Genomic DNA, 24,264 nt, shown 5'->3' on the forward strand with positions numbered 1-24,264 from the left:
GAGCAAAGCAAACCATAACAACACAAACGTTCAGCTACACATCTGGTCACTAGAAACAGAGCAAAGAGTGAAAAAGCTAGAGACATTTATTTATCTTATCATGAAAGACATTCCAAACACATTCAATTACACTTTGAAGAGCTAACTTACAGCTACAGATTGTCCATTATAAACAAGCTGGTCATCTTTGCCTTCCTGAACCATACTTTATTACTTAGATTAGGTTCATGTAAAATAATTGAGAGCATTTATTCCCAGGGATAAAGAGACAACACAGCATTTCTAAGCTTTTAGCACAGGGTTCATGTTAGAGGGGCAAATCTTTCACTTTTAGACACTGCATTAGCTTGGATCCCAACTTGCTCCTTCGTTCACATAAGGTTGTGCGTGATTTCTGCCAATTCCCTCTCAATCTACAGCCTCCTGCCCCATATCTCATACCATTCCCAAGGCCCCCCAAATTCCAGGATATTTGGGGGGGGGTCACAAAATGCTCCAGGGGATAGGGAAATGTGGGAAAGCCCCGTTTAGTGAACTCTGCCCCATTAAGGGAAGAAACGAAGTCATTATCTTTGCCAGTGGGGGTTGGCGTATCAAAGAGTCCCACTTGCCCCAACACCATTCTAGCAATTTAGGTCCTCCTGCCAGCACAACTCACCTCATCCATGGCCTCTCACCCCTCTAGTTTTCTTGTTCTACTCTTAATCAAAGAGTATTCAAAACATTAAGAGTATATGTGCAGTACTATTACGATGTGAGCCCTATGGCTATTCTTTCTTACAGTAGTGCAGGGGTAATCTTTTAACACACATGTATTACTTCTTCCCTTCACTATCTCACCATTTTTATCTTAACAAGAACAAATGACTGCTAATGAATCACTATCTCCCTCCTCTCTGCTTCAAGAACCAGGCCCTGACTCTTTTTGGCAGACAGAAAGGTGCCAGGGTTTGCAAATATTCCAAGGAACATCCATCAAGATTATACCTGAGTGATAATTTTCAGAAACTGCAGACTGGATCTATAAAATGCAACTTTTTTTTTTTTTAAAGGAAACATCTAGCATGCCAACAATGAGAACCTCATAGATGTAAAATGTGCTGTTGGCTAAAAAAAACCCCTGCTGTTTCACCTATCAGTTCAACGATGGCTATTATGCTGAAGCTGACATCTAAAAAACTGACTTTTTTCAACCTTGAAGGACTAAGTTTAGTCAGGCATAAGCCACAAGCACAGGCAAAACTACAGTGCCTATTTGCAAGGAACCCCACACTGTAGTGTTATATGAAACTGCTTCGTATAGCATGGGTAAGGCATTGCGCCAAAGTAAGTGCCATTACATGAGGGTGCTTTTTGGCCTGAGAAAAACAGCTCTGCCCACACAGAAGCTGGAGGCAAATCAGACAGCTCTTCTGCCAAAGTAGTCGGAGTTTCAACTGAAGATATCTCAGCTTGGGCTGTGTACGTTTTCCCCACCCCACACACAAACAGAGTTCTGCATTCAGATAGTCCAGATTCTACCCCCTGCATAAGTTATACAAGCTGTATGAATCTGCATAGTTTATTCTCCTTTTGCCCAGCCATTGGTTCAGACAATGCACTATGCAGATACCCAGATTGCACAATCACAAGTCACACAGAACCATACAACAGCCAATGGGTTCTGGGTGGCTTGTAACCCATCGCAACAAGCCACCCTGGACAGGTTTGCATGACATGACAAGCTGTGCTGAGAAGGGTAATTATGCTAATCTCCTGGCACGCAACTGGGCAGCAGGGGGGAAATAAGCCACCATAGTTTATTTCTCCTATGTGATTGTGAGAACCCAGTCTTGAAGCACCAGCCCTCAACCACTGCAGATCTTATTCAGCAAACACTGATTTCAGCAGGCATTGCCCACACACTTTTAACTGTATCTTCACAGCCATAAAGGCTAGAAGCTTGTTTGCAAATTACAGCAGGGACTGAGGAAGCTGAATTCTGCACAAGGTACCAAGTTCTGCTCTCCTTGGTTCTTTGGCTGCAGGTCTTGATGGATGTTCCTCCATTCCAATTCTAACAGAACAGACGTAACATTTCACTGTTCAGGACTTAGTTTTTCAGCTAGGTTAAAATACTTCAATTAATCAGGCACCAAGCAAATCCCACTGCTGCAGGGATACAGCTGCCACAGCAGAGCCTTTCTTAAAAAGAGCCAGGGCCTGCAGGAGAAGCCACCACCACTGGGGAAGAGGCGTGCTTGCCGCCGCTGGGCCTGCTGCCGCCGCCGCTGGGCCTGCTGCCGCCGCCGCTGGGCCTGCTGCCGCCGCCGCTGGGCCTGCTGCTGCCGCCGCTGCCACCACCACCAGGCCTTCCTTGTGGACTTCTGCCTGGCAGACCGCCAGTCCCTGCAGGACCAGACCCCCGGGTACCGAGCCAGCTGTGCTGCTCCACCTGCCCCTCCCTGGAGGGGCTACATAAGCTGGCTGGCTGAGGTGGCCTGGGAGAGCCAGGGCCTGCAGGAGAAGCCACCACCACCACCACCACCGGGGAAGAGGCATGCTTGCAGCCGCTGGGCCTGCTGCCGCCGTCACCGCTACCACCGCCACCAGGCCTTCCCTGTGGACTCCTGCCTGGCATTTTTAAGGGGATTTTAATTGTTTTGTTTGTTTGTTTTATTTTGTTGGGGGGATTTTGTTGTGTTTTTAGGGGTGGGTAGCCTGCCTGATAGGCGGGAGCGAGGGGGCATGTGTCCACCTGATGGAGGCAGTGGGGGGAGTGTTGGGGGCCAGAACATACCGAGGCTGGGCGGCAGGCGCTGGCGGAGCGCTAGGGGCAGGCCATGCCAGCTAAGGGGAACAAGGGAGAGATGTGTAGTATCTGTCCCCTGCTCCGGGCCTGTCCAGAGCCAAAGGATGGCTGGGGGAGGCGTGACCCCATCTTCTGGCCTTCGTTTGCTGCTCTGCAATGCCAGGTCTGTTACCCAGAAAACCTCCCTCATCCATGACATGATCCTGGATGAGGGTGCAGACCTGGCATGTATTACGGAGACCTGGCTGGCCGAGGCTGCTGCTCCAACCCTTGCAGCCATGTGTCCAGCTGGATTTTCGTATGCACAGCAGCCGAGGGCTGGGGATCGAGGAGGGGGAGTGGCTGTTATCTACCGAGAGTCCTTGGTCTTCACCAGACCCCCTCTCCGGGAGACCAAGGTTGTTGAGTGCATGTACTGGAGGTTGGGCCCGAAGGGCAGTCTGGGGATTCTGCTCGTGTACCGTCCACCCCGCTGCACGACTGACTCCCTGGCCGAGGTGCTTGAGGTGGTCTCTGATGTGTGTGTACAGTCCCCTAACTTACTGGTGTTGGGGGACTTCAACGTACATTCGGAGGCCATCCTCACAGGAGCACCTCGGGACTTCATGGAGACCATGGCCTCCTGGGAGCTGCACCATATTCTAACTGGGCCCACCCATGTAGCTGGTCATGCACTAGACCTTGTGTTTGTTTCTGGAGAAGCGGGGAGTGATCTGGAAGTCGGGGGTATATCCACCACCCCCTTGCCATGGTCAGATCACTATCTGGTGATGTTGGACTTCTCGGTTCCACAACCCCTCCGCAGGGGTGGAGGACCCATTAAAATGGTCCGCCCCAGGCGTCTTATGGATCCAAATGGATTCCTGAACGCGCTTGGGGATTCTCTGGGGCATGCCAACGGCCACTCGGTCGAGACCCTGGTGGGTGGCTGGAATGCCGCAATCACTGGGGCATTAGATCGGGTGGCTCCGAAACGCCCTCTCCCCCTGAACAGGGCTCGGACTGCACCATGGTTCAATCCGCGGTTACGAGCTCTGAAACAGGAGGTGAGATGGCTAGAGCGCCGGTGGCGGAAGTCTCACTCCAAAGACGATCAGACAAGGGCTAGAGCTATATCTTCAGCCTATCACGTGGCGGTGAAGGCAGCAAAAAAGGAATATTATGCTGCCTCCATCGCGACTGCAGAGTGCTGCCCCAGGAGGCTGTTCCAAGTGGTCCGGAGCCTGGTCGGTCCTGTGGCTCCGGAACCACTGGAGCATTCTAAGGCCTCCTGTGAGGCTTTGGCAAGGCACTTTGCAGATAAAATTGATCAGATTAGGTGTGTTACTCTGCACACTGTGGATACAGTTAGTGAGCAAGAGGCGGCCTGTGGCAAACCGGTTTTGTGGGATCGGTTCCAGCTTCTTCCTCCTGATGAAGTGGACAAGGTGCTTTCATCTGTAAGGCCAACCACCTGCTTACTTGATCCTTGCCCATCTTGGCTCATTATGAGCTGCAGAGAGAGACTGGGTGAGGGGATCAAGGCGGTGGTGAACGCCTCCCTTGAGGAGGGAGTGATGCCATCAGCTCTCAAGGAGGCAGTGATAAGACCGCTCTTAAAGAAGCCCTCCTTGGATCCTCAAGTTCTGAACAACTTTCGCCCAGTCTCAAATCTGCCATTTTTGGGCAAGGTGATTGAGCGGGTGGTGGCGGTGCAGTTGAAGGCACACTTGGAAGAAACTGATTATCTAGACCCATTTCAGTCGGGCTTCAGGCCTGGGCATGGGACAGAAACGGCCTTGGTCGCCTTGGTGGATGATATGAGGAGGGCTCTGGATAGGGGTGAATGCTCCTTCCTCGTTCTCCTCGACCTCTCAGCGGCTTTTGATACCGTTGACCACGGTATCCTCCTGGACCGCCTGGAGGGGTTGGGCATTGGAAACACTGTATTGCGGTGGTTCCGGTCCTTCCTCTCCGGCAGGTACCAGAGGGTAGCACTGGGAGAGGAGGTTTCGGACCCGTGGCCACTTACTTGTGGGGTGCCACAGGGTTCCATCCTCTCCCCGATGCTATTTAACATCTATGTGAAGCCACTGGGGGCTATCATCAGGAGGTTTGGGGTGCAGTGTCATCAATATGCGGATGACACGCAGCTCTACCTCTCATTCAAATCTTCACCAAGGTTGGCCGTAGAATCCCTGTCCAAATGTCTGGAGACGGTGAGTGGCTGGATGGGGAGGAATAAGCTGAAGCTCAACCCTGACAAGACCGAGGTACTTTTGGTGGGAGACAAGAGGAGGCTGGGGGATGTTGACCTGGTGTTGAATGGGGTACGGCTACCCTTGAAAGACCAGGTCCGCAGCCTGGGGGTCATTTTGGACTCCCAGCTGTCCATGGAGGCTCAGGTGTCAGCTGTGAGCCGGACAGCGCTGTATCAACTCCATCTGATACGGCGGCTGCACCCCTACCTTCCCGACCATCTGCTCCCATCGGTAGTACATGCCCTGGTCTCCTCTCGTTTAGACTACTGTAATGCGCTCTACGTGGGGTTACCCTTGAAGACGGTTCGGAAACTGCAGCTGGTACAGAACGCGGCGGCTCGCCTGATTAAAGGCAGCCGCCGGCGAGATCACATCACTCCAGTGCTGAAGGAGTTGCACTGGTTACCAGTTGTTTTCCGGGCCAAATTCAAGGTGTTGGTTTTGACCTTTAAAACCCTATATGGTTCTGGCCCAGCCTATCTTAAGGAGCGCCTCCAGCAACACCAGACAGGCCGCTTAACAAGATCAGCCTCGGATGGCCTTCTCTCTGTCCCATCAGCCAGGACAGCTAGACTGGTGGGGACGAGGGAGAGGGCCTTCTCTGTGGTGGCCCCCACTCTGTGGAACTCCCTCCCTAGGGAACTCCGTCATGCCCCCTCTTTAATGAGCTTCTGTCGTGCATTAAAAACGTGGTTGTTCAGGCAGGCATTTGGGGTGGGTTAGGGTATTTTTTTTAAAAAAAAATTATGGTAAAATTTTATTGTTTTAAATTGTTTATGGTGGGTTGTACATCGCCCAGAGTGGCTGGGTGACCAGTCAGATGGGCGATTAATAAATTTAATAAATAAATAAATAAATAAAAACAAAATGGCTGCCCTGTTGGACTAGACCCAAATTATCTAGCAACTAGAGCAGTTTTGTTACAGCTCAAGCCTGTGGCCAGATGGAGAAGCCCAGCCTTCTCCGACTTGGTGCCCTCCAGAAGTTTTGCCCTATAACTCCCACGATTCCTGACCATTGGCCATGCTGGCTAAGGTTGATGGAAGAGGAAGGGCACAAGGTTGGGGAAGACTGGGGTACACCATAGATAGGAACTTAGGAAGCTGCCTCATACTGAATCAGACCATTGGACCATCTAGCCCAGTATTGTTAAAGACTGACTAGGAGTGGTTTCTCCAGGGTTTAGTGCAGGAAGCTTTCTGGCCCTAGCTGGAGATGTCAGGATTAAATCTGGGACCTTCTGCATGCAAAGTATTCACTCAACCACTGAGCTCTGGCCCCTCCTCTAAATAATGATGCCTTAGTATTTGCTATTTTATCTTCATCTGCTTTCCTAGGAATTCCCAAGACTGAATTTAGCTTTCTCAAGTTAACTATTTCAGTGCGCTTTCCACCATTACAAGATCTTTTCCCTAGGTAGTCGCAGCCTGTTCACATATTCACTGATGGGGTCTGAAGTTAAGATTACTTTTTGTCACACTGCCTCAGTTTTCATATATGCTGAAACATTATATGCCATTTTGCCACTTATTCATACTCTTAGGAAAGATTTCTTTTGAATTCTTCACCGGTTGCTTAAGCTGCCTTACATAGAATTGGTCCTCTAGCCCAGTATTATCTACTCTCTGAGCTGCTGCTGTTCAGAGGTTTTTCATAGACCTCATACCAGAGGTCTTTTTAATCAGAGATGCTGAATATTAAATCTGGGACTTTCCACATGCAAGACATGCACTGTACCACCAAGCTACAACTCATTCATCCAAAAATGTGGTCTCATCTGCAATTTTGATTAGTGCTCTAGATTTTCTGGAAAGAAGTGAATTGGAGAATTTGCAAATTAGGCATTTTGCATCTGAAAGTTTTCAGTTTGCATAGGAAAATTTTCAGATGCCATAGAGAATGATCTAATTTAGCATGTTTTACTTTTATATAGTAAACAACCTTGCTAAAAAAAAAAAAAAAAAAGGACCCCCTGTTAATTTGTCCCAATACACCACATGTATTTGATCTGAAATATTTGAGGGACACTTAAAGCACACGTCACGATTTAAGTGTTTATTATATAGACATTTTGACTGGAATACCTGTAAAAGTTTAAAGACAATAGCATGTGTTTCTCTTACATTGTTTAAATTTAAGAAAAAAGGTTAGTGAAAACTGTTCACACTAACAGTGCAATCCTATGGTCCCAGAGAGAGCATCCCAGGGACTGTAGAATATAGCAGATTTCCCCTCCTGAGGCCATAGACACTGCTATGACCTTGGACGGGGAACTTCGAACAAGAATTTCTCTACCCCACCCCTCAGAGCCACCACAATAAGTTCTGCAGGTGCTTCTCTTCCGTGATCACTATTGTGATCTCAGAGAATTGGGGAGGGTAGGAAGGAGGCATACTGGTGAGAGGAGAGGGGAGAGACCAAGGATCCACCAGATCCAAAGACCTCTCAAGCCCCAGCTCTGTCCCAGCTAGCACAACTCCACCAGATGGATTCAGAAGTCTGTTTGAAAATGCTGAAAAGGAGGAAGGAGAGGCAAAAATCACCTCTGTTGCTCCTCCCACCTTGCTGACATCAGCCAGGCAAGGAAAAGGATTCTCCAAGATCAGACGCTTCCATCTAGTAGGCAGTAATCCGGTAGGATTGCACCATAATAAACTTTAACAACCTGAGAAGTGTGCATGATATGCTGACAACCAGTCATATACAGACTGGCCCAAAAGTGGGTATACAGTATAGTTTATTTGCATTTTTTACATTGTTTATTACATTTATATTTGTTTAACACTGTTTAATCTCGTAAGTGCCCGAAATGCATTCCATCAGTGTTGCAACGTCCTACAACACCTTTGCTGGACAGTGCACACCACACTGTCTGTGACGCCTGGCTGGTTCAGTCTGAGATGTGATAGTCAAATGAGGATTTTCATCTGCCCAATACACACAGTTATGCCTGTTCATGTGGCCTGACAACTTGAAAGAAGCCTCATCTGACCAGATGATCTTATCAAGAAGGTCTGGTTCGTTAGAGACTTGGTTACGCATCATCTCACAGAACTGCAACCGACGGTCTGGGTCGTCTACTCACACATTCTCTCCCCCTCCCATCAACATTCTAAACAACTGTATACCTACTTTTGGGCCACATGGTATATCAACAGAGTTCAACTCTCTTCCACTGAGGCTGCTGTGGCACCTTCAGTTTTGCTGTCATTACTTATTAGTTCCATTTCACACTGAGATATATATGTATTTCAGTGACACATAAGATTTATCCCACATATTTGCTAGCAATAATAATCTAAAAACAATAATAATGTAAAACTGCCAAGCTTGCCCAATATTGTACCTGCAATTAGCATCCTTTCATTGTTACTAATTAACTTACAAAATGGAAATTCCATGGAAAATTTTCCACCAAACATCACTGATTTTGACTATCACACTGAATAAGATCCAGAGTCAAGATGACAAACAAGTTAAATAGCACCAGTTCCAATACAGATTTTTTTTTTGGGGGGGTGCCCCATTCTTGCTTACTTTTTTTTACTTACTAAGGAGTTAAAACCACCTGTTTAGCTCCCCAACACCCTCTGTTTTCTTCGAGGAAGATTAATATGTGACCCTCCCTCTTACCCCATTAAACATGGTAGCATTATTACAGCTCTGTCCCTCCTACCATGCCTAGATAGGAAACTGGGATAATCCCAGAGTGAAGAGATGGTGTAACTGAAGCAGTATGAATGAGCAAGAAAGCTGAGAAGCCACCGATGGCTAACAATCCCATTAATTACTTGCAAGGCTGACAAATGACAATGGCCATTTCCATTTCACATTGCTTTGTAGGGCTAAAATAAGAACACAAGCAACAAAAATATTAGGGAATAACAGACAATATCAGCCTGCTTGCACAACCTACCAACAAAGCAGAAAAAATTCAAATACAAATGTCTTACTGAGAGATGGCAATTCCATATTTAAGCAATAGACTTCATAAGCACAGACTATAATGTAAATGTATTCTTAAAAAAACAAACCCAGAACCAAAGGAAGAACCTCAGTGAGGATGTTGGAGAACTCTTAGAAATTTGATATTAGCAGAAGATTTTCATAAGAGGGCTTCATGACATGCTCAAATTACAAGAGTAAAGGGAATCTGACTGCTCAATAAAAATATGGTTCAACCCCACCTGTAAGTCCAGAACAATTACTTGTCAGGCCCATCATTTCATGGCAACAAGTGACAAAAATATACCGGATATCTGCTTCTTTTACTGACTCAAGTCATGTGGTTATTAGGACAACAGTGTCCCTTGCAAGGTCATTGTTGTGCAGTAAAACAACAACAACAAAAGAGCATGTCAAACACACTTGGGAGCTCATTAAGCACTCTCTGAAGGGCATCATTTTAAAATGAAGCTACCACAACAATTTGCCTGGCTTACAACTGTTCCAGTTAGAGAAAGAGCACCTACTCTGTGGCAAACCTTTAGGACTTGAAAGCAGCATGCAAGAACTGAACAAAATATAGACAAGTATGAAGAGTCGTCTATTATGAAAAGGATTAGACCCCAGCATCACTATGCAGTAGACTTTTAATCATTACAGGGCAATAAGTGACAATATCTGATTTCCACTTTTTCTACTGACTCAAGTCATGTGGTTATTTGGACAATGGTGTTCCTTGGAAGATCACAGTTGTGCATTTAAAAAGAGGGAACATGCCAAACACACTTGGGAGCTCATTAAGTACTCTCTGAAGGGCACCATTTTAAAATGAAACCACCACAACAATTTGCCAGGCTTACAACTGTTCCAGTTACAGAAATAGCACCTATTCTGTAACAGACTTTTAGGGCTTGAAAGCAGCAAGCAAGAACTGCAGCATGCAAGGGTTATCTCTTGTGTAAAGTGTTAGACCCCAGCATCACTATGCAATAGACTTTTTAAGAAAGCTTATCTTAATTAGACAATGGGCCTGTTCACATGTCATGCTAACCCATGGTGGGTGACTAGCCACCCAGGGTGGGTTGTTAAGCGAACAACCCACCCTGGGTGGTTAATGCACCCACCACGCGATTGAGCAAACAACCCATCATGGGTGGGTTGTTTGCCTGATTATCCCCCTCCCTCTCTCTCTGTCTGATCACAGCCAGGAAGGGGGGACTGTCAGGGGTGAAGGTGGTGGGTGACAGCCCCTCCAAGGTGCTGTTTGGGTGCCATTGGAGGTGCTGTCACTAGCAAGGGGAAAGTGATCACAGCCCCCCTGGGAAAGACTGGATGACCTTGCCAAAAGACTCTTTATTTGCCCTTTACCCTTGATGAGCTGGCGGACAACATGCCAACCCATCATAGGTAAAGTAACCCATTCTGCTGACTGTGGGTTCTCATGAAAAACAACTCACCCTGAGAAGCACAGTTTGCGTTCGCACAATATGCTAAGCAATTATGGTTTGTTCAGGAAAACAAACAATTGTTGGTTGGTGTGTCATGTGAACCCAGTTAATGGTTTTTCTTGGAGTCTTACTGAAAGTGTCAGAGGTGCTTTAAAAGGAAAAAAAGCACAATAGACTTAAGATTCCTTCTTCCAAACAATTCCACAAGTGTCCTGTATTATAAGCTGAATTTCTAGAAAAGATTGTACAGAACTTGGAAACTTTGGCTAAACTGTTACTTATTTGTTACTTATTTTTATAACTTTTAAATCTCTGTTGAATTAGGACCAAAGTAGTTGTGACTGCATGCATGAAAATAAAAAGCACACTTTTGTTATGTAAATAGTAGCCACAGAGGCTTCCCTGGAAATGCACAGAAGCTCTGGAAAGGCAATTTGTATTGGGACCACGGCAGGAAAAGAAAAAGTTAACCCCTGCACTCACCCACTGTCCCAAGGTTGCTCAGGCTTCCCTGAGGCTGCTATTTACATAACATTATTGCATTCACACTATTTGTGGCATCTAGTTGGCTCTTAGCTTTATGATTTTAATGATCAAACACTGAGCCAACTCACATGTAACGAGAAGTCATTGTGGGTGAATTTCCCCACAGAGTTTCTTGCTGTGGCACCGGCCACCATTTTGAAAATTCAAGCTGCAGCCGAGGAGGGGAAGGGGGCATGACTTGTCATTATGTGCTCACCCAGCAAGGGTGGGTTGTTGGAGTGGTTAACAAGCCACCCGCAACCTTAAAACAGGCCATGGGTTGAAAATGCAAATCAGCAAACCCCACAGGGAAATTCACCCAAGGTGGCTTGCCATTACATGCAAACCAGGTCATAATCTTGTAAACATTTAAGAGCATTTAAATGTCTGTTGACATTTAAGTCAACAGACATTAAGGATGTAATGTCTGTTGACTGGAAGACACAAGCTAGGATTCCCTTTAAATGACCACTTTTCCTTCCATTTCCAGGGATGTCTCTAAGAGTTGTTACCAACACTTTGCTCAGAAAGCTAGTCTCCCAAGCTCTTAGTGCTTCTCCTCACCTTATTAGTACAGGCATTCCACTGAGAAGGACAAGGCCTTCTTAATGGAAGCTCCGAAGTTCTGTAACTCTCCCCACCAAGGCTTGTCTTGTCCACTGTTACTGTAATTGGAAAAAACCTCTACTAGAAATGCAGATCTTCCTGTGGTTTGTGAGGACATAAAGACCTGGATCAGTGGCTACAGCAGGAGCAAGGGAGTACACTGCCATCCATATGCTCACCGCTTCTGCTGTACTTCCAGTTTGGGAAATAACCCAGGAACACCATTTAAATGTAGGTTTGTTGGGAGTGCTAGTCTGTTATTCATACCTTGGACAATAAATATTTTATGCACACATAACTACTTGAAAAGCTTTGATTCTACACAGATATTCTTATCCTTAAGTGACAGAATATTGAGACATTAACATACAAATTAATATAAAAACATCACTGACAAATTAGGCATCAGGAAATAGTTTGTTGTTCAGTCGTTCAGTCGTGTCCAACTCTTCGTGACCCCATGGACCATAGCACGGCAGGCCTTCCTGTCCTGCGCACTCTCCCGGAGTGTGCTCAGGTTCATATACATTGCATCGGTGATGCTATCTAGCCATCTCATCCTCTGCCAACCCCTTCTCCTTTTGCCTTCAGTCTTTCCCAGCATCAGGGTCTTTTCCAGAGAGTTTTCTCTTCGCATTAGGTGGCCAAAATATTTCAGCTTCAGCATCTGTCCTTCCAATGAGCACTCAGGGTTGTTTTCCTTTAGGATGGACTGATTTGACCTCCTTGCAGTCCAGGGGACTCGTAAGAGTCTTCTCCAGCACCACAGTTCGAAAGCATCAATTCTTCGGCGCTCAGCCTTCCTTAAAGTCCAGCTCTCACAGCCATACGTTACTACTGGGAAAACCATAGCTTTGATTAGACGGACCTTTGTCGGCAAGGTGATGTCTCTGCTTCTTACTATGCTGTCTAGGTTTGCCATAGCTTTCGTCCAAAGGAGCAAGCGTCTTTTAATTTCACGGCTACAGTCACCGTCTGCGGTGATCTTGGAGCCCAAGAAAGTAAAATCTGTCACTGCTTCCATTTCTGCCCCTTCTATATGCCAGGAAGTGATAGGGCCAGATGCCATGATCTTCGTTTTTTTAATGTTGAGTTTCAAACCAGCTTTTGCACTCTCCTCTTTCACCCTCAACAAGAGGCTCTTTAGATCCTCTTCACTTTCTGCTATTAGGGTGGTATCGTCTGCATATCTGAGGTTGTTGATAATTCTCCCGACAATCTTAATTCCGACCTCTGATTCATCCATCCCGGCATTTCTCATGATGTACTCAGCATATAAGGTAAATAAGCAGGGTGACAATATGCAGCCTTGTCGTACTCCTTTCCCAATTTTGAACCAATCGGTTGTTCCATGTCCGGTTCTTACTGCTGCTTCTTGACCCTCGTACAGGTTTCTCAGGAGACAGGTAAGGTGGTCTGGTACTCCCATCTCTTTAAGAATTTGCCACAGTTTGTTGTGATCCACACAATCAAAGGCTTTAGCGTAGTCAATGAAGCAGAAATAGACGTTTTTCTGGAATTCTCTTGCTTTCTCCATGATGCAGCGAATGTTGGCGATTTGATCTCTAGTTCCTCTGCCTCTTCGAAACCCAGCTTATACTTCCGGTAGTTCCGGTTCGCATACTGCTGAAGCCTAGCTTGTAGGATTTTGAGCATCACCTTGCTGGCATGTGAAATGAGAGCTATTGTGAGGTAGTTTGAACACTCTTTGGCATTGCCCTTCTTTGGAATTGGAATGTAAACTGACCTTTTCCAGTCTTGCGGCCATTGCTGAGTGTTCCAAATTTGTTGGCATATTGAATGCAGCACTTTAACAGCATCATCTTTTAGGATCTTAAATAGCTCAGCTGGAATACTGTCATCTCCGCTAGCTTTGTTGTTACTAATGCTTCCTAAGGCCCACTTGACTTCACTCTCGAGGATGTCCGGCTCAAGTTCAGTGACCGCACTATCATGGTTATCAAGGACATTACTATCATGGCTATCAGGGACATTAAGATCTTTCCTGTATAGTTCTTCTGTGTATTCTTTCCACCTCTTCTTCATCTCATCTGCTTCTGTGAGGTCCCTGCCTTCTTTGTCCTTTATCATGCCCATCTTTGCACAAAACGTTCCCTTGAGATCTCCGATTTTCTTGAAGAGATCTCTAGTCTTTCCCATTCTGTTGTTTTCCTCGATTTCTTTGCATTGTTCATTTAAGAAGGCCTTCTTGTCTCTCCTTGCTATTCTCTGGAACTCTGCATTCAGTTGGATATATCTTCCCCTTTCTCCCTTGCTTTTCGCTTCCCTTCTTTCCTCAGCTACTTGTAAAGCCTCATCAGACAGCCACTTTGCTTTCTTGCATTTCTTTTTCTTTGGGATGGATTGAGTTGCTGCCTCCTGAACAATGTTACGGACCTCCGTCCATAGTTCCTCAGGCACTCTGTCTATCAGGTCTAATCCCTGAAATCTATTCCTCACCTCCACTGTATATTCATAAGGGATATGATTTAGGTCATACCTGAATGGTTTAGTGGTTTTCCCTACGTTCTTCAATTTCAGCCGAAATTTTGCAAGAAGCAGCTCATGATCTGAGCCACAGTCAGCTCCAGGTCTTGTTTTTACTGACTGTATGGAGCTTCTCCAAAGTACATAATCAATCTGATTTCGATATTGACCATCTGGTGACGTCCATGTGTAGAGTCGCCTCTTGTGCTGTTGGAAAAGAGTGTTTGCTATGATCAGCATGTTCTCTTGGCAAAACTCTATTAGCTTTTGTCCTGCTTCATTTTGTACACCAAGGCCATGTCTGCCTGTTATCCCGGTGATTTCTTGACTTCCTACTTTAGCATTCCAGTCCCCTATGATGAAGAGGACATCTTTTTTGGGTGTTAGTTCTAGAAGGTGTTGGAGGTCTTCATAGAACCGATCAACCTCAGCTTCTTCGGCATCAGTGGTTGGGGCACAGACTTGAATTACTGCGATGTTGAATGGTTTGCCTTGGATTCGTACTGAGATCATTCTATCGTTTTTAAGATAGTACCCCAGTACTGCTTTTCCCACCCTTTTGTTGACTATGAGTCCTACTCCATTTCTTCTAAGGGATTCTTGGCCACAATAGTAGATATGATGGTCACCTGAATTAAATTTGCCCATTCCCCTCCATTTTAGTTCGCTGATTCCCAAGATGTCGATGTTCAATCTTGCCATCTCATGTTTGACCACCTCCAGCTTACCTTGATTCATTGATCTGACATTCCAGGTTCCTAAACAATATTGTTCTTTACAGCATCGGATTTTCTTTTCACCACCAGACACATCCACAGCTGAGTGTCCTTTCGGCTTTGGCCCAGCTGCTTCACTCTTTCTGGCGCTACTTGGAAATACCCTCTGCTCTTCCCCAGTAGTATTTCGGACACCTTCCGACCTGAGGGGCTCATCTTCCGGCGTCATATCTTTTAGCCTTGTGATACGTTCTATGGGGTTTTCTTGGCAAGAATACTGGAGTGGGTTGCCATTTCCTTCTCCAGTGGACCACATTTTGTCAGAACTCTCTGCCATGACCTGTCCGTCTTGGGTGGCCCTGCACGGCATAGCTTATGGCTTCACTGAGTTACGCAAGCCCCTTCGCCACAACAAGGCAGTGATCCATGAAGGGGCAGGAAATAGTTATTCATACCTTAAAACATTCCAAATGAACTTTTAAATAGACAATTCAAAACAGAGAATAAGGGTGAAACTCTATGCATGTTTAGACAGAACAAAGACTTAAAGGCAACCATGATGGTGGGGGGATGCTGGGAGTTGCAGGACTTTTTTTTTTTCTATCTAAACATGCATAGGATTGCACCTTAAAGTACATAGCTTTATTCCTCTATTCAATTTGCAGACAGCAGAGGGTGCACTTACATGCAGATGAATTCACAGACTAAAAATATTCAGAACCTGAACCTTTTAGACATAAGAGAGAGAGAGAGAGAGAATGAATGAATGAATTCCTGTTGGCTTCTACGGGAAAATATGCAGTACTGTGTTTGACTAAAATGAGTTTATTCAAAGTGTGTTTTGAGTATTCATTTTACTATGTATAACTAAACTGTCTAGACTGACAATTCTACTGTCACTGTAAAGATACTATTTTCAAACTTGGCAGACACACTTAAGACACTGTGGAAACAAAAGTGGTTTTATCTCTGTATGTAAACCTTGACAATACGAAGGTATAATTTCTCAATAAAGTACACTAACAGTTAGTAGAAAAAAGTTAAATAACCCATATTGGCCAGGCTTATGATTTACCATTACCATGTCTATGCCCACCTAAAAATAAGTTTTAAGAAACATTTCTCTACTAAAACTATATTCTTGTTGCACTCCATCATTCCTCTATCCAGGAGCAAAAAAAATAGCTTTATTGCTCCTTGCACTAATGCAGCCTTCCCCAATCTGCATTATTGGGGAATAATAATCCCTGATCTTTGGTTATGCTGGTTAGGGCTGATGGGAGTTGTAGCCAAAATATCTGGAGGGTACCAGGTTGGAAAGGCTGCACTAACAGGAGCCTTACTTGTTATTTTTAAATAAAAATGTAACAACCTATAAACTGTTCAATGACTCTTGTTCATTAAAGCTAAAGTAGTCAAGATGCCTAGACATGTAGGCCAATGTTGTATCTTACCCTAGCCTATGTCCAAAATGTTGGTTCCCAAATGAACTTCATAATGCTCTCCATAAAAATTTCTTTAGGATCACCTCCCTAGAATCCCCAGTAAAAAAGGAGCAAGTTACCCAGTGTTTCCTGAAGCACACACCCCTTTGATGTATTGCTATTCAAAAACATAGTACCCATCATCTGTAAGTACAGAGAGTTCAGTTTTGTTCTTAATACATGTGCTAATTAGCTGAGCAGATTTTAATCCAGAAGTAAGCTTGCATCAGATTTTAAGTTGTCGTGTAAAAAAAAAAAAAGTCAAGCCTGAATTTCCTCAAATGTGTTCCATCATCATCATGCTTTGATTTGTTGGGGCTTATCTTGTGAAATATGCTTTACATGGCAACTGTATGTTGATTGTAATAATTCAGAATTGACTCTTCCCAGAAGAGCCATACTACTTTAACCAATACCATATTGTTTTATCTGTTCACTACCTGTGAAGAGGCACTGAATGCTATCAAGAACGCATTATGTATATTTCACTGTTCATAAAAAAAGCGATTATTAAAAGCACGCAACAGCTTAAGTTTTAGATCTTCAAAAAGTCCTGATCTAAGTCCAGTTCTTCAGAAAGATACCATCTGTTTAAACAAAGTCTTATGGCAATGTAAAGACTAACATATTTATTCTGGCATAAACTTTTGTGGACACTGTCCACTTCATCAGATGCATGAAGTGTTAACAGCAGACTGGCAGATTTATATACACATGATAGGAGGGTGGGGGAGAGAGAGAGAGAAAGATTGACTTGGTTTGCATGATCACTGCAGCCCACCATGGCTTATTAGCCAGTGTGCCAATCCAAGCCCCTGCCACTGTGGCTTGTCATTACAGGCGAACCTGACAAGGGTGGGTTGTTGGGGTGGTTGACAAGCCACCCAGAACCCATGGGCTGTTTTAGGGTTATGGGTGGTTTGCCAATCACCCCAACAACCCACTCTCTCTGGTTTCACACATAACAGGAAGCTACAGCGTGCCCCTGCCACACCCTGAATACTCAAAATTGTGGCTGCTGCCATGACAAAAAGCCCACAGGGAATCCATCATACATGTTGGATTGTTGTTACGGGCAAACTGTACCTGTGTGTAAACTGAGTTGTCAGAGGGAACTGAAATGCAGACAGTACAGACAGTAATACTTTCCTTGGCAGTTGCCTTAACACTTCATGCATCTGATGTTCACAAAAGCTTACCCCTGACTACATTTGTATCTTGAAGGTGCTATAAGACTCTTCGTTGTTTTTCCTGCAATAGCATGGCTACCCCTCTGAAAACCATAAGTTTATTAATTTTAAGTAGGCTACAGTTTTATTTCTTAATCTACACTATGTTCCAGTTCACAAAACCTGATCTCAAATTATTTAAGTTTCAAAAACATTCACACATAGTTCCAAGGTTAATGCAAGACAAGCTGTCTTACCACACGGATATCTATTCAAAGTCACTGGCCACAAGCACAAGAGCTTCCAATGAAACTCAACCAAGGATGCTCACACCCCTCTCTCTAGGCCAAAGTACACATTCACAAACTTCTGAAGTATTATGAGTGAAAACTTCTAGTTCTTTTAGTCTATGTCTGTTATTTGTTCCAGCCATTTAGATTATCTCTTAGTTGTTCAGGTGGACTGTAAATAATTTTGGGAAAAGAAATGTTGCCTTTTTAGAGTGTGCATTTTGTGGCTGACCTAGTTCTTCACTCTGTGCAGTTTCTCAAAGGATGTTGTCAGCAACTGTTCGTTAGAGAGCCAAATGCCTTGCCAAGCTTTAACTAGGAAGACATTCCAGCTCCATGACTGAGTGAACAAAAGATTCATCCCATTTCCTATTAATTGTTTAGGTTCCCACTGATAGGAAAGTCACTCCATTCAGTACAGGTAAGCTAGCTGAAAGGGATGATAGCAGGAAAAGTCACTCCATTCAATATAGATAGGCAGGCTGAAGGGCCTGATAGCACAAATATAATTCCATCCATTATTAAGATAGCACACTCAACCAACAGTGGCATGTGTCTGCATGTTGAGCCCTTCGTTTGTAGTTTTAGAGCTAAATACTCCAGGTGAGCTGCAGTTCTTGGCCACGGTACAGTTTAGTTAAGAACCACCCAGTCACTATACACTTACCTTAACTTCTATTGATCATGTAGCATCTTCTAACAGCAGATTTCCCTAATTGCCAACGATACTGTATTTCAGATTTCAGATATCAGCACAGGAGCAACAACCTCTACTCCTTCCAAGTACTCTACGTCCACAAACATGTCAGTAAGATGAGCTTGCACAATGATTTCCATAATCAAAATGCTGGTCAAACATTAGGCTTATTATAAATCTATTTGCAAAAAGCAATTTCGGAAGAGCTAGACTTTACATAGAAGCTGTCAATTTTCATTAACATCTTTTTAACTAATACGTTCCCATTTTTCTTTAAATATACACAGAAGCTTTTACTTGGGAATATTTAGCAGCAGTGCACAGAGGAAAACTAGAAACAAAGCCTTTAAAATTAAAAAAGCACTTTTGATTCTATATTGACAGTAACAACACATGAAACCCTCTTTAAGAATATTCTTTGGTTTCAAACTCAAGATTTCACCTCTAAAAATATATGAAAGCATCAAAAGAGGGATGTCTACTACATTAATAGTATGTAAACCAGCATTTCACAGGCTATATAGTTTGAACTGTGCTCCTACCCATCTAAGGCCTTGAGGTGTAGTGTATGGTCTCATTTTAAACACATTCCGTTTCATAGTTACCTCACAAATGCCCCTGTTTCCAAGTATAGTGAGAGAATTTCTCACACAAATAATGGGGAACAATATACTTCAGTTTGACACCACAATTATATACATATTGGCAAGGAGTGAAGTCTGTTGACTGGATCAATAAACTGATAGATATTGGCAAGGAAATAGCATGTCACCCTTAACCTGCGTATCTCTTTTCCATTCTTCTTTTCCTGACCTGCACAGGGTTATGCCCTACACTAAGTATGTCTTAAATACGTCATCCATTATCAAAACTTCAGTAGATTCAGTTGTGTGGCTGACACTTTTACTACCATGAGAAAAGGAAGAAAAGTCAAAGGTGCTTTAATAATGTTCCTGTGATCATTATTTTACAGAGACAGATAAAAACATTTTTCCATTATCAGATTTTTTTTACACCGAAGAATGACCACTCCACCATAGACAAAGCTGCCGAAGGAGACAGAGCAAGTGACTTATTTTTAAATAAACAGAGCATCTATAAAAATGTGTTTAACACAGAAAAAAGCAGGGGGTTACGTTTTGCATGCTGCCAGAGTACAATAGGGTTTCTACTAGAAACTGGAGTTACTATTAGGGGTGGGGGGCGAGAAACAAAAGCACACCGTAAAGATTATCAGGAGAATTGCTGTGCAGAAGGAGATATGTTCCTCCTGCAACAGGAATTGATTCACTTTTTACTAGTCACTTGTTCTCTATTATCAAACACCTGCATGTGTGCACAACACGCACAGACCAGATGCCCTAGGCCATACATTTGCAAGTTACCACTCACCCATGGCAAGTAAAAGTTGCCTATGGGTCAAGGACGTAGGAAAGGTTTCATTACCAGATAAGAACGAGCGCTTTTCAATAGCCTAGAAAAATGAAAAAGAGGCTTATGTGGGTATATGTGAGCTAATGACTTTTTTTGTGAGAGCTAGTAACTTGTCTGGACTTATTTTCAAGGTTCTCCAGACCCAAGAGAGGAAGTAGACTCACACAAATATCGGGGCAAAGTGTGAGGAAGCAAAGCACATCACAGTCCTAGATCCATCATAACTGCAACACCAATTCTGTCTAGGGAGCGAAGTTGTAAAAAAAATATATTATCCCAAACACTAAAGATCGCAAGTCTTTAAGAAAGCGTTTTAGGATATCGGGACATTTACTACTGGCGTCAGACTGAGGCTGGTTGATGGAAGTGGAGGAAGAAGTGCATTGCTCCAACTACTCAAGTCAGAAACACGCTTTTCTATACATTAAGCTTTTGCAAGCCTGGCAAAACCTAGCACCATTTCTTTTGCAAACGTAGCAAATCTGTCAGTATGTCTCTCCTACATCCCACAAACTCACCCCTCCCCCATCCCAAACTGCAATTCAACCAGACGAAGAGCTTTAAAGGGCAAAGGATTATCACCTCCCTTAACTGCTGTGGGGCACATATAGTTTGTGAGACTAACTGAAACTGGCCCGGAGAGGAGAGGAGAGGAGGGGAGGGGAGGGGACGGACGGCGTGTGTGTGCGCTGGGGGGCTGACTGGGACCCCTCCCGGGGCGGTAAAGAAAGAACGAGACAGTGAACAGGCCAATTATTCACATACAGAAACCGGCGGGAGGAGAGGGATCCCCCGAAAAGAAATGGTGGCGGAACATGACGCCCACCGCAGGAACACCGCTTCCCCGCGGGATTACCCCCCGAAGACAAGCGGCCGGGGCTCTCGCTCACCTCACAGCTCGCTAGAAACGCGCCTCTCGTCGAAGCAACAGGGGCAGCGGCTGCGGCAACTCCAGTCCCCTCAGCGACTCAACGGAACAGCCGCCCCGAATCCGGCATTTATCCCGCCCGCCGGCGAGAGAGCGCAGAAGCGGCCAGGCGGCGCCCGCGTCGCTCTCCTCCCGCCTCCTCCTCCACAGCCTCCGCCTCCGCTATTCTAACTCCACCATATTCCGCCCTTTTTCATAAGACCGCGCCGCAAGGGGGCCTCGCCACCCGCCCTGCAGCGCCGCTCTCTCTCCGCCTCAAGCGCAGCAGCCGCGCCTCTTCGTCCCTTCCAGGAGCCGAGGAATGTCCGCTGCGCGCTCTCGCTCTCTCTCTGTCTCTCGCTCTCTCGCGCGCGCGCTCTCTCTCGCTTTCTCTCTCTCTCTCGCTTTCTCTCTCTCTCGCGCTCTCTCTCGTTCGCTTTCTCTCGCTCGCTCTGTCGCTCTCGCTCTCTCTCGCTCGCTCGCTTTCTCTCTCGCTCTCGCTCTCTCGCTCGTTCTCGCTCTCTCGCTCTCTCTCTCTGGCTTTCTCTCTCTCTCGCTCTCACACACACACACACACGCACACACACGGGAAAGAAGAAGAGAGCGGCTTGCTTGATCTATTAACACCGCCCGCCCCGGTTTTCATTTAATTCGGCCAGAGGGCGTGAGTCCCAGAACCTGACCTGTTACCTCAGCGCTGGGGGGCAAACTCACGCAGTTTTCTCTTTCCCTTTTCGTTTTTGCACACGGTGGCTTTGCCTCACCAGCCATTTAATGAGTGTTTTAGAACTATTTATTTTAATTAAGTTCCATTTATAGTAGCTCATTACAAGGCAATGTAAAAGAATAATGCCTATCAGGGGAACAACAATTAAAGTAACCTACTCCAGGAATTTAAGTTTAACGGCGTAAGAAGTGAAACCTGGAACAAAATGCTGCAGTGTGAATTGCTCCTGTTCAGGATGACAGCTAGGAGCACCGTTTTCCAGGATACTCCATTCCATACACACACACCGTTTCTCTTTCCCCTCCAACAGTCAGCATTTCATGCCTATTCACCAGTCACCAAACCACATCCTTATTAGGCTGATTGGAGATTTCTCTCTTCCGCCCTAAAGATATGTACTAATGGTTCTCCCAGGCTTGCTATACCTCCCTCTTGTGCATGAGTGGTGCTGTTTTGGCTTGAGGGAAGGGATTGTGGGCACCATCAAAGATTGAGCTTTCCCACCTGCTCTATTCCAACCCTCTGCCTTGGAAGGCTTATCAGAAGCAGCCTCCTGGGTGACGGTTGTTTCAGGGAAGGGACTGGGAATAACCTGAAGGGCTGAGTTTTCCACTTGATCTGTCTCATTTCCGTGGCTTTGGGGAACCTTTTCAGAAGATGCTGCCTTGTGCTTAGGGGCAGCAGTGATCCTTTCAAGAGTCAAGGCTGCTTCTCTGCCTTTTGGCTAAGATCAAGTGTAGTGAACAGTCAAATATATCCAGGGGAGGAAAGGTATTCTGAGAGCCTGCTGCAGTCCCAGCAGAGACAACAGAGTGGAATATGGCAGCTAGAACAACATGGAGTGGGGGTAGACAGAGTTTTTAATTAATGTTTGTATCGTTGTAGTCCAGTGTTTAAGAGTCGTCAGTATCAGAGGGAAGGGGCTACCATGGAAGTGGTGGTGTTATGGCACTGGGTACATCAGGTTTTAGGAAGGCAGTCTTGACGGATGTTTTTTCAGCTTCTGGCCTATCCCCCAGCCTGGATAACAGAGGCAGCCTTTCTGTGGTCCCCTCAAGTCTTAAAAGACTGCTGATAAATGCCAGGTCAGTTAGGGGGAAGGGAGTGACTGTGATCTGGTCCAGGAAGAGAAAGCTGACCTGAAGTGCATAATAGATACCTGGTTGGGTGAAGGGGGAGGTGTAAATCTCTCCCAAACATGTTGTCTATGGTATGGGGTGCAACACCAATTATGGCTTGAGGAAAGGTTACAACATCTGGGATTGTTTAGCTTAAAGAAAAGGTGAGTGAGGGAAGACATGACAGATGTGCACAGAATTATGCATGGTGTGGAAACAGTGGTTGTCTTTCTTGGTACTAGAACCCAGGGTCATCCTAGAACCCAGGGAAGCTGCTTGATAGGAGATAAAACAAAGTACTTTACACAGTGCAGAGATAAACTATGGAATTCAGTACCACAAGATGTAGTTGTGGCCATCAATTTAGATGACTTAAAAAAGGGATTAGACAAATTCATATAGGATAAGATATCAATGGCTACTAGTCCTGATGGCTATATACTATCTCCAATATCAGAAGCAGTATGCCTATGTACACCAGTTGCTGGGGAACATGAGTGGGAGGGTGCTATTGCACTCATGTCCTACTTGTGGGTTTCCCACAGGCAGCTGGTTGGCCACTGTGTGAACAGAATGCTAGACTAGATGGACTCTTGGTCTGAACCAGTACGACTCTTTGTATGTTCTAATGAGAGGAGTAGCTGTGGTCCATAAAGATTCCATCTCCTTGACCAGATACCCCAGCCATCAATCAGCCAGTTTGGGGTGACTGTCCCTGCTTCTGGGTGATAAGAGACAAGGTAGGGGTTCTGTTGTTGTATCCCCACCCTGTTGCCTAATAGTCTCCCTATCTGAGCTGATAGAGGTAGTCTCAGAGTTAGTGAGGACTCCAAGAGATATAATCTCTTAACATCTTAAAGATATATAAACTTTAACATCCACACCAAGACCACCCTGTGTGGAATGGCTCAAGACTTCATGGCTGCCATCACAACAATGGGCCTGTCTCAAATTATATCTGACTGAACACATGTGGCAGAACACACATTGGATTTGGTCTTCTGTATTGAAATGGGGGAAATGAGCAGTGGGTGGGCGAGCCCATGATGACTCCATTGTCATGAAGAGGTCACTATCTGATCAGTTTGGGTTCAAGGCTTTGCAGGAGGACCAACTTTACTGGACAGCCCTCAGTGACAGCCCCTTCATGGATCACTGCCTTGTTGTGGCGAAGGGGCTTGCATAACTCAGTGAAGCCGTAAGCTATGCCATGCAGGGCCACCCAAGATGGACAGGTCATGGCGGAGAGTTCTGACAAAATGTGGTCCACTGGAGAAGGAAATGGCAACCCACTCCAGTATTCTTGCCAAGAAAACCCCATGGAACGTATCACAAGGCTAAAAGATATGATGCCGGAAGATGAGCCCCTCAGGTCGGAAGGTGTCCAATATACTACTGGGGAAGAGCAGAGGAAATTTCCAAGTAGCGCCAGAAAGAGTGAAGCGGCTGGGCCAAAGCCAAAAGGACACTCAGCTGTGGATGTGTCTGGTGGTGAAAAGAAAATCCGATGCTGTAAAGAACAATATTGTTTAGGAACCTGGAATGTAAGGCCAATGAATCAAGGTAAGCTGGAGGTGGTCAAACATGAGATGGCAAGATTGAACATCGACATCTTGGGAATCAGCGAACTAAAATGGACAGGCATAGGCGAATTTAATTCAGGTGACCATCATATCTACT

The 24,264-nt window shown here is 45.2% G+C and overlaps 1 protein-coding gene across 1 annotated transcript in view; it reads right to left on the minus strand.

The window, feature by feature from the left end:
- SERPINE2 (serpin family E member 2) overlaps positions 1 to 20,802 on the minus strand; it is a 43,219-nt gene extending 22,417 nt beyond the window's left edge. The window contains exon 1 of the mRNA XM_084847121.1: positions 20,723 to 20,802. The gene's annotated coding sequence lies outside the window, so the exon portion shown is untranslated. The remainder of the gene's footprint in view (positions 1 to 20,722) is intronic.
- Between the last annotated feature and the right edge of the window lie 3,462 nt (positions 20,803 to 24,264).

The sequence above is a fragment of the Heloderma suspectum genome, chromosome 3, assembly GCF_057233095.1.
Source record: "Heloderma suspectum isolate Gila_16-S chromosome 3, 16-S_ref, whole genome shotgun sequence".
Classification (NCBI taxonomy): Eukaryota; Metazoa; Chordata; class Lepidosauria; order Squamata; family Helodermatidae; genus Heloderma; species Heloderma suspectum.